The sequence below is a fragment of the Lynx canadensis genome, chromosome B3 (assembly GCF_007474595.2).
Source record: "Lynx canadensis isolate LIC74 chromosome B3, mLynCan4.pri.v2, whole genome shotgun sequence".
In the NCBI taxonomy this organism is placed as follows: Eukaryota; Metazoa; Chordata; class Mammalia; order Carnivora; family Felidae; genus Lynx; species Lynx canadensis.
The window spans coordinates 17,218,034-17,226,917 of NC_044308.2; the positions used below are offsets into that span (position 1 = coordinate 17,218,034).

General features: G+C 48.4%; 1 non-coding gene across 1 annotated transcript; it reads left to right on the forward strand.

Moving 5' to 3' along the window:
* Positions 1-1,193: 1,193 nt before the first annotated feature.
* On the forward strand, positions 1,194-1,300 carry LOC115517325. Its single transcript, XR_003969789.1, has one exon. It is a non-coding gene; the product is annotated as a U6 spliceosomal RNA (small nuclear RNA).
* The last annotated feature ends 7,584 nt before the right edge of the window (positions 1,301-8,884 follow it).

Genomic DNA, 8,884 nt, shown 5'->3' on the forward strand with positions numbered 1-8,884 from the left:
CCCCTGAGAAGTTCTCTTATTTCCCTCTTTTCAGTCAAACCCCCTTCTAGTACCTCAGCTTCTGGGATGCAGTAAGGAAGCCGAAGTATCTAGAGCAAAAGCACAAGGGAGAGCAGATCAATATGTATTAGCGATTTATGTCTTGTAAGGCCTTGGGCCATAGGAGGTCAAGAATTTTGGATTTAGTCTGAGTGAAATGAGGAGGTATGGGAGGATTTTGAGCAGAGGAGTAATCTGACTTAGGTTTTAAAGAGACTGCATAGAAACTACATGTACACTAGGGTTGAACAAATAGGTTAATATATTGTAGATAATGAGAGCTAGGCTTCTCACTGTCAGAGGAGGAAGTTACAAATAAGCAAAGAGGGAAGGAAGGCTCTAATGAGCCAGGTGGGTTGGAATTGGAAGCATCAGTATGCACTCATGTTTCTGGATAGCTAGCTAGCTAGATGATAGATAGAAAAATAATATAGGTATGTATGTACACATAAGTTGTGTGTGTGTGTGTGTGTGTGTGTGTGTTTTGGCATTTTAACAATATGAAATCTTCCAATCCATGAACATGGGATGTCTTTCCATTTACTTAAGTCTTCTTTAGCTTACTTCAATAACGTTTTGCAATTTCCGGGGTTCAAACTTTACATTCTTTAGTTAACTTTATCCCTAAGTTTCTTTGTGTGTGTCATTGGAAATGGAAGTGTTATTTATTCATTTATTTATTTAGAGTATGTGAGCAGAGCAGGGGCAGAGAGAGAGGGAGAGAGAGAATCCCAAGCAGGTTCCACAATGTCAGCACAGGGCTTGATGCAGTGCTCAATCTTATAAACCCTGAGATCATAACCTGTGCTGAAACCAAGAGTCAAACGCTTAACCGACTAAGCCGCCCTGTCACCTCTGGAATTGTTTTCTTAACATCATTTTTGGATTGTTCTCTGCTAGTAGGTAAAAGTATTGATAGTTCCTGGCATGCTGTCAGGGTATGATTCCTAAGACCTTAATGAACTGGGACAGGGTACAGGCAGAAGGGAGGCTTTTGGGAGAGGTCTGGAGAAAATGGTAACTAGAAAGACTGGAAACCAGTGATTTGCTAAGTGCCACTGAGTGAATAAGAGAGAAAAATTCCATCTGAGTATTGCCATTTCAGTGATGGCCATTGAGCAATCGCTACTGCTCAATGATTTAAAGTAAAGTGTGTGCTCGCTTCGGCAGCACATATACTAAAATTGGAACGATACAGAGAAGATTAGTATGGCCCCTGAGCAAGGAGGACATGCAAATTCGTGAAGCGTTCCATATTTAAAAAAATAATAATAAATAAATAAATAAAGTAAAGTGTGAGGGTTAGAGCACCTAGTTCGTTGTTCTCCTGCAGGCAGAAGGCAGATAGAAGGGAAGATGAGGCAGAGTACATGAGCTTAAAGGAGGCATTACTTCTGGGAACCCTGGGTTCTCATTCCAGGCACGTCTCCTATGTTGAAGTAAGGGCCCTGATGGGGAAGGAGTGGGACTCAGAGCTTTGGGATGGGGGTACCTGGGTACTGCAGGTAAGAAGCTTGGGCCTCCACCTTACCCCACACCTGCAGAAGTGACCCATTCCCACTGCTGGAATATAGAGCCCCCTCTTGCCTCCTGTAAGAAGACGATGCAGAGGGCACATATGAGGCAGGTGCCTGCCAGAACAATGCTTGCTCTTTAGGGTTGACCGCCACCTTCTTCTTGGCCCCCAGATCTATACTGGGAGAAATCTGAGCAAACCTGATGGGCCTGCATAGGAAGGTGAGGAGTTCTACCCCAAAGGTGTTACAGGTCCTGGCTGCCAGCAGGGACAAGCTGGGTGCTGGGTCAGGACCAGCTGGAAAGCTGGGTCAGGGGAAGTCTATTGGTGTAGGGGCACTCTCCTGTGGCAAGAGCCCTGGGTGACTGTGCCAGTATGCTGCTGGGCTGGCCCACATTAAATAAAGTAGAGATGTCAGGAGGATGGGGGCAGCTTGGGGGAAGGGAACAAAATAGCAAAAGTGGGCTTACACTAGAAACTCACCAGACTGGCCACGTTACTTGGAGGCCATGTGGACATTCCTGTCCCAGACTATGAATCTGGAGTTCTCTCTTGTCCAGCAAGAAAGTGGATGCAGAATTGAATATGAGAGAGGCTAATGTCTGGGAGGAGACAAGAATCCCGAGCACGGGTTTCGTCTCTGTGTTTATTAAGCACTCAAGATCTTACACACGTGGTGAACATGAAGAAAACAAGATCTTATACATGTGGTGAATGTGAAGAAGACAATCAGATAGTAATCATTAACTTGTGTGAGTAAGAAGCAAAGGCTCTGGGGGGCAAGTGGTGTTTGTGATCACGGTACATTGGTGCCAGATGAAAAGTAATTTCCTGCAGGTGATATAACAAGTTTCTCATGATCCCGTTACAATATCTTGCTAACTAACCTTGGGCATTTTTGCCCCGTGGTGGTGGCTTTCAGTCCTAAGCTTTTTTCTAACCGATTTATGTAAGTAAAAGAATTCTTGAATTTATTTCCCCACACATTCCATCTACCAAAGTGACAAAGCACACATGGGTGAGGGACAAGGCATCGTTGGCTGTCTTCTGTAGAAGGATGGACAAACATTAGGAGAGGATTTAGAACTGGCTTCTCTGGTGGGGATGAGCAGTCGTGCTCAACCTTTACCATGCATTAAAATCAACCGGAGTGCTTGTCAGAATACAGAGAATTTGAGTCAGGATGTCTGGGTTTGGGGCTAGAGAATGTACATTTCTAGAAAGTTCCTAGGTGATGCTGCTAGTGCTAATCCAGGCACCACTGACATACCGTGGATACAGGCCGAGCGGAGGGCAGGTGGCAGCCTTGTAAGTTTCAGAAGCATGTTGAGTACAATTACATAGTGAGCCGCAATGTTGGAATGGCAAGCTGGGGTAGGGGAGATGACCTAAGGGATCTACAGAGATGATTCATAGAACACAGTGTTCCTAGGGGAAAGATAAATGGGGCTGCTGACAAGAACATCACTAATAAATACCTAATCAAAACCACCCCTACACTAAGTCATCACCCAATCTTCTTATGATAAGTCATGGCCTAATTTCCAGGCCTGAGTCAGTTCTCAGACCCAGAACCCATCCAGTGAAGAATGTACCTAGCAAACTCCATGGCAACCAAATACAGTTGTGTTCCATTGGGTCTCCCCCAAGGGATGACAGCCGTTCGTACTGGAGAAAGGGGAACACCACTTCTTTCCAAAGTGGTTGAGTACCCAGCTCCAAATTACCATTGATATTCAGGGACCCAAAGCACCCTCATGGCTCTCCTGTTAGAGTAGGGACATACGGTGGTCATGTCATAAACAGAGGCCTGAATCAAGACACAACAGGCTCAGAAGAACAATCTGGGATGGAGTCATACATTTGAGGGTCATTGACATGTTGTTGGTATTTAAAGCCACAAGACTGGATTGGAGACAAAGAGAAGTCTTGCCGAGTGATTGGTTGTTGCCAACAAGGACAGGAGGCATACGCAGGGGCACTGAGGAGAGACAGCAGCCTTCCCAAAGCCTCTGCACTCCCCAGACCCCGAGTCCATGAGGAAACGGGCTGTGTCTCCCTCTGCAAAGTGTCCCCTGGGCCCAGCCCGGCCTCCAACACAGAAAAGGGGCTCCACAACTAGCTTCTGAATAATCTGATCTTGGCCATCACTAATGAACTCCGTGGAAAATGTGTTTTTAAGGGCAGTAATAGCAAACGTGCTGTTCCTCTTTGATGGGAGATACTTCTTTTTTTAGTTCTTAGGATGAAATGTGAGTCTTGTTTCTCTTGGGAAGATTAACCAGGGGAGGTCTCGCTGCCATGTGGGGCCCTTCCCAAGTTCATTTGTAGTGTAAATGACATGACTTTCCAAATTAAGAGAGGGAGGTGATGCAGGTTAAGTTACTGCACATTTTTTTCATATGCCAAATGCTATTTTTGCATCTTTTAAAAAGGCAGCCTATACCCCAATAAACACCTGCTGTGCTCCTATGAAACAGTGAGAAACAAATAATCAGCCTTCTTGAAATAGCCAGAGAGCCGAGACAGAGCGGGGAACACTCTGGGCTCCAAGAGGAGCGGCTGGATTCAAATAGTTTTATTTTTTTAATTTTTTAAAATGCTTATTTATTTTTGACAGAGAGAGAGAGACAGAGCATGAGCGGGGACAGGCAGAGAGAGAAGGAGACACAGAATCTGAAGCAGGCTCCAGGCTCTGAGCTGTCAGCACAGAGCCTGATGCAGGGCTCGGACTCACAGACCCCGAGATCATGACCTGAGCCAAAGTCGGACACTCAACCAACTGAGCCACCCAGCCTCCCTGTCAAATAGTTTTTTTTAAGTGAAGTAGGGCATAAAGACGCTGTGTCCTGAATGACTTTATATGCTCTTATTTAGTCCTTGTAGCAGTCCTGTGAGAGAGGAGTTATCCTCACCATCCAAATGAAGAGACGGAGTCTGGAAGGTTCAAGGATAGTCCAACCCTGCTCACCTGCCCCTTAGCCCCATTCAGCTGTGGACTCTGCTGAGCTGTCATCTGCCTTGACCCTCTGGGTCCTGGGCATGTCTCCCTGGCCTTCCTGACACAGAAACTTCTGTGTGATTCCTGGAATGGGGATGACCAATGAGGATGACCCAGGAGGATGACCCATATTTTCTGGGTGTGCACCAGGCAGAGTGAGACAAGCTTCACACAGTATAAGAGGCAGTCTAGGGGGTTGGGTAGGAGGAGTAGGGAGGGCTCTAATCCTGCTACTTTTTACTTGTGTGGCTTTGGGGAAGCTGAATGCTCTGTGGCTCAGTGTCTTCATCATTAGAATAGAGTTGCTCGTACCTACTTCATAGGTTGCTGTGCTGATGATGTGAGTTAATCTGCATAAAGCCCTCAGAACCATACCTGGCATATGGTAAGGGCTGTGCTTGTCCAACCCGGAGGCTCTCCATGTGTTATTTTGTCTGCATTGTTACCTGGATAAGCAAATGGGCTCAGAGAGGTGGTTGTGCCCAAGGTCGTGCTGACAGTAAGGGCCAGGACGCGAAGCAGCTCCGTCTAGTCTATACCACTGTGCCCAGCTCAGATCCACTGCATTTCCCTTGCCCCATGTGGTTCATTTGCTACCTAGCCAGACCTGCAGGGGGCTGGTATGCCTCCCAGACCAGACTGGGGTGTGTAGGAAATAACAACAGATTTGCTTTTTTTAAAGATCACAACCTGATTTCTTTTTTTTTTTTTTTTTTAATTTTTTTTCAACATTTTTTATTTATTTTTGGGACAGAGAGAGACAGAGCATGAACAGGGGAGGGGCAGAGAGAGAGGGAGACACAGAATCGGAAACAGGCTCCAGGCTCTGAGCCATCAGCCCAGAGCCCGACGCGGGGCTCGAACTCACAGACCGCGAGATCGTGACCTGGCTGAAGTCGGACGCTTAACCGACTGCGCCACCCAGGCGCCCCACAACCTGATTTCTATTTAGGGCTCCAATTTCCGTCTGGGTGATGAAAACTCAATCTCTATCAGTTCAAGGTTCTATCCTTCCTTGGGGCCACACTAGAATTGTTGAGGACTTATACAATGCCAAGGCACTGAGGTGGGGGCTGTCTGACCTTGTGTCACCTGTCTGTGCTGGCAGCCACCAGCTTTCCACTCCATCCCATAGAGCCTTTGGTCTTCATCCACATAGGCAGAGGCTGGGACAGTGGGCCACCATGGACAGTTGAGCAGGTTGTCCACTGCATAAACATACCTGGATGATGGGATAAGTAGGATTGAAATCCAGCCTGTGGTGTGCTTGCTGGGCTGTGGGTGTAGGTGCAGGACCACTTCCATCCTGAGAAAGGGATACCTTTTTCTTTGCACCGAGGAACTACCAACTGGCCAGGCCATGTACCTCTGGCTTTTTCATCTTTTTTCTTTTTTATTAAAAAAATTTAAAAACATTTATTCATTTTTGAGAGACAGAGACACAGAGTGTGAGTGGCGAAGGGGTAGAGAGAGAGGGAAACACAGAATCCAAAGCAGGATCCAGGATCTGAGCCGTCAGCACAGAGCCCAACATGGGGCTCGAACTCATGAACCATGAGATCACGAACTGAGCTGAGGTCAGATGCTTAACCAACTTAGCCGCCCAGGCGCCCCTCATCTACCTTCTTCTAATGTTTACAAAAGGCGTCTTCAAGCTGGTGGGGGCTCTGCTGGAGTCATCCCCTCTCTGTCTCAATGGCTCCCTCAGGTCCTCTGCCACTTCCGGGTGGTGCTCTGGCTCCTGGCCTCACTCACGTGGGGGGTGGGCTCCTGTGAAAGGCTCTCCGGGTCATGGCTGCAGCCTGTCCCCTCAGGCCTGCCATCCCCAGCAAGGGTGCACCTGGGGAGTTGGGCACAAGGCCCCTGCTCTTGGAGCTCACAATATAGCTGGGGTTTTGCTGTCTCCCTGGGACGCTGCCCAGAAGGGGTACAAGGCTCCCCTCTGTAGAAGCTCTCTAGAAATTACTGTGCTTTCCTGACTCCCCTCCATCTCTCCTCCCCATCCTCGCCTTAAGGGATCTTTTCTTGTCCCCTGGGAACCCCAACTTTCCTCAGCATCCTCCTCTTCCATCTCAGGATTTCCTCCCTGGTTTTTACCTAGTCAGGTGTCTTCTTCAAGCCTTTAAAACTTGCCAGGAAAGGGCACCTCGGTGGCTCAGTTGGTTAAGGGTCCCACTCTTGGTTTCGGCTCAGGTCATGATCTCACATTCATGGGTTCAAGCCTTGCCAGCGTAGAGCCTGCTTGGGATTCTCTCTCTCCGTCTGTCTCTCTGCCCCTCCCCTACTCTTGCAAGGTCACTTTCTCTCTCTCAAAATAAAATAAATAAACTTAAAAAAAAAACTTAAAAAAATAAAACGTGCCATGAAAACATTTCTGTTTTGGCTTTCCGCCTCCCCTCAAGCAATGGAGTGGGGGTGGGACGAACCATTTGAGGGAAATTCATTAATGTCCCTTCCCCAATTGTCCCCCCAAGCTTGGGAGGCCCATGGGTCCTGGGGCATACTGTTCCATGTCCTCCAAGTAGAGAAAAGACCTGCTGTTCCCATTCCCCAAGCCCTATGCAAACCCCCCTGTTTCTAAGGCTCTCCATGAAACTCTGCGCTCTGCTTCTCGTCCACAGCACCTCTCACGGAGACTGGAGGAGGGGACCTTTGCCTGAAGGGGTCCTGGAGCCGCTTTCTGAGTTCTCCATCCTCACGCAGCGCCCCCTATCGGGAGTCTGGGAAAATTCCCGTTCTCCTTGAAGGCGCTCTGGGAACTAGAATTTTGTTTTTTCTTTTCTTTTTTAAAGTTTGTTTGCTTGTTTATTGAGAGAGAGAGAGAGCAAGCGAGGGAGGGCAGAGAGAGGGAGAGACAGAATCCTACGCAGGCTCCACGCCATCAGTGCACAGCTCCATGCGGGGCTCAAACTCACAAACTGCCGAGATCATGACCTGAGCCAGGATCAAGAGTCCAGCGCTCAACCAACTGGGCCACTCAGGCGCCCCAGAATTTTATTTTTCACAATGGCTGTGTTTAACAACTGGCTCACAAAATTCCTGAAAATTTAACAATTGGCTCTCACAAGCGGGTAGGAGCTGTCCCCAGCACACCCCTGCCAAGCCCCAGTGACTCCAGGTTCCGCAATGGGAGGCACCAGCAGGAAATGGGAACGCAGGAAGAGAGGTTTGGGTTTTTCTTCACCTGCTCCCTCCTGGGATGCATTCAGCTCCTGCTCCTCTAGGGGGCCCCCTTCCGGAGCTCCGGGTTCCTCCAGGCTCAGCCAACACTTTCCCCTCCTTCTGTCCCTTGGGCGCTAAGGGCTTCTTGGCTTCTAGCTCTTGCTAATTCTGATACTTCTGCATCCCATCCACCCCTTTGTAGTCTCATTACATCCCATTACCCACTCCCTTCCCTTTGAATATGCTCCTCTGTTTCCTGGCCGGACCTTGCCTGCTCAGGTCTGCTCCTGTGGTCACAACTTCTGATACTTCTGTTCCCAAATTTAGGAACTGTGTGTCCTCAGGCAAGTCTCTCAACTTCTCTGAGCTACAGTTTTGTGAGAATTAAGTGTGATGCATCAGGACACTATTTTGAGAGATTAACCAGTGGTACTTTTTCTTTTCTCTTGCTATTTCCTGGTGCCCTATGACTCCTTCCCAAACTGGGCTGCTGTACCCAATAGCAGCCATTTCTCAAGGACAGGATTTAGAGCAGAAGTAGGGAGAAAGTTTTGACTTTCAAAATGTAAGACCCTGAAGGGCATCGGGGCAAGGAAAACCTAATGAGTAAAGAGGAAAACATCAAGGCCCACCAGTCCCTGAGAAGGTCTCCTACCCTGCCTGGCCAGGAGAGGTGGGCCAGCAGAACCCCTGGTATCCTGGCAAGTTGAAGAATTGAAAATATATGGCTGTCTGCTGAGTTCAGGCAACTGTGCGAGCCACCCTGCAGTGCCCTTGTGTCCCAGTGTGGTCCAGGAAAGATGCTCATACTGATGAGATCCCCAGACAGGTCTGGGCAATGACATCATAGCAGCTGTGTGGCCTGACAAGCAAAGGAGAAGTGTGATGTGCACCTGGGTGAGAGAGAGAAGGATGAACAATGATAGCATGGGTCCAGAGTCTCTGCCCCATGTCTTGGCCATCCCTTCTCCCTCAACTTAGCCTTGGCAGAAAGCGGGGGGGATTCTAAATTGAAAGATATTCACTTCTACCTGGGGAAGGGGGTCTGTGATATGGGTGCTCCAGAAAAGCAAAGAGCCACTTCAGCCCCATTTGTGGAGACTCATGCCTGTCACAAGGAGAGCCCTGGAAGGTGTCTCAAGGGACTGTCCCTGGACCAATGTGCT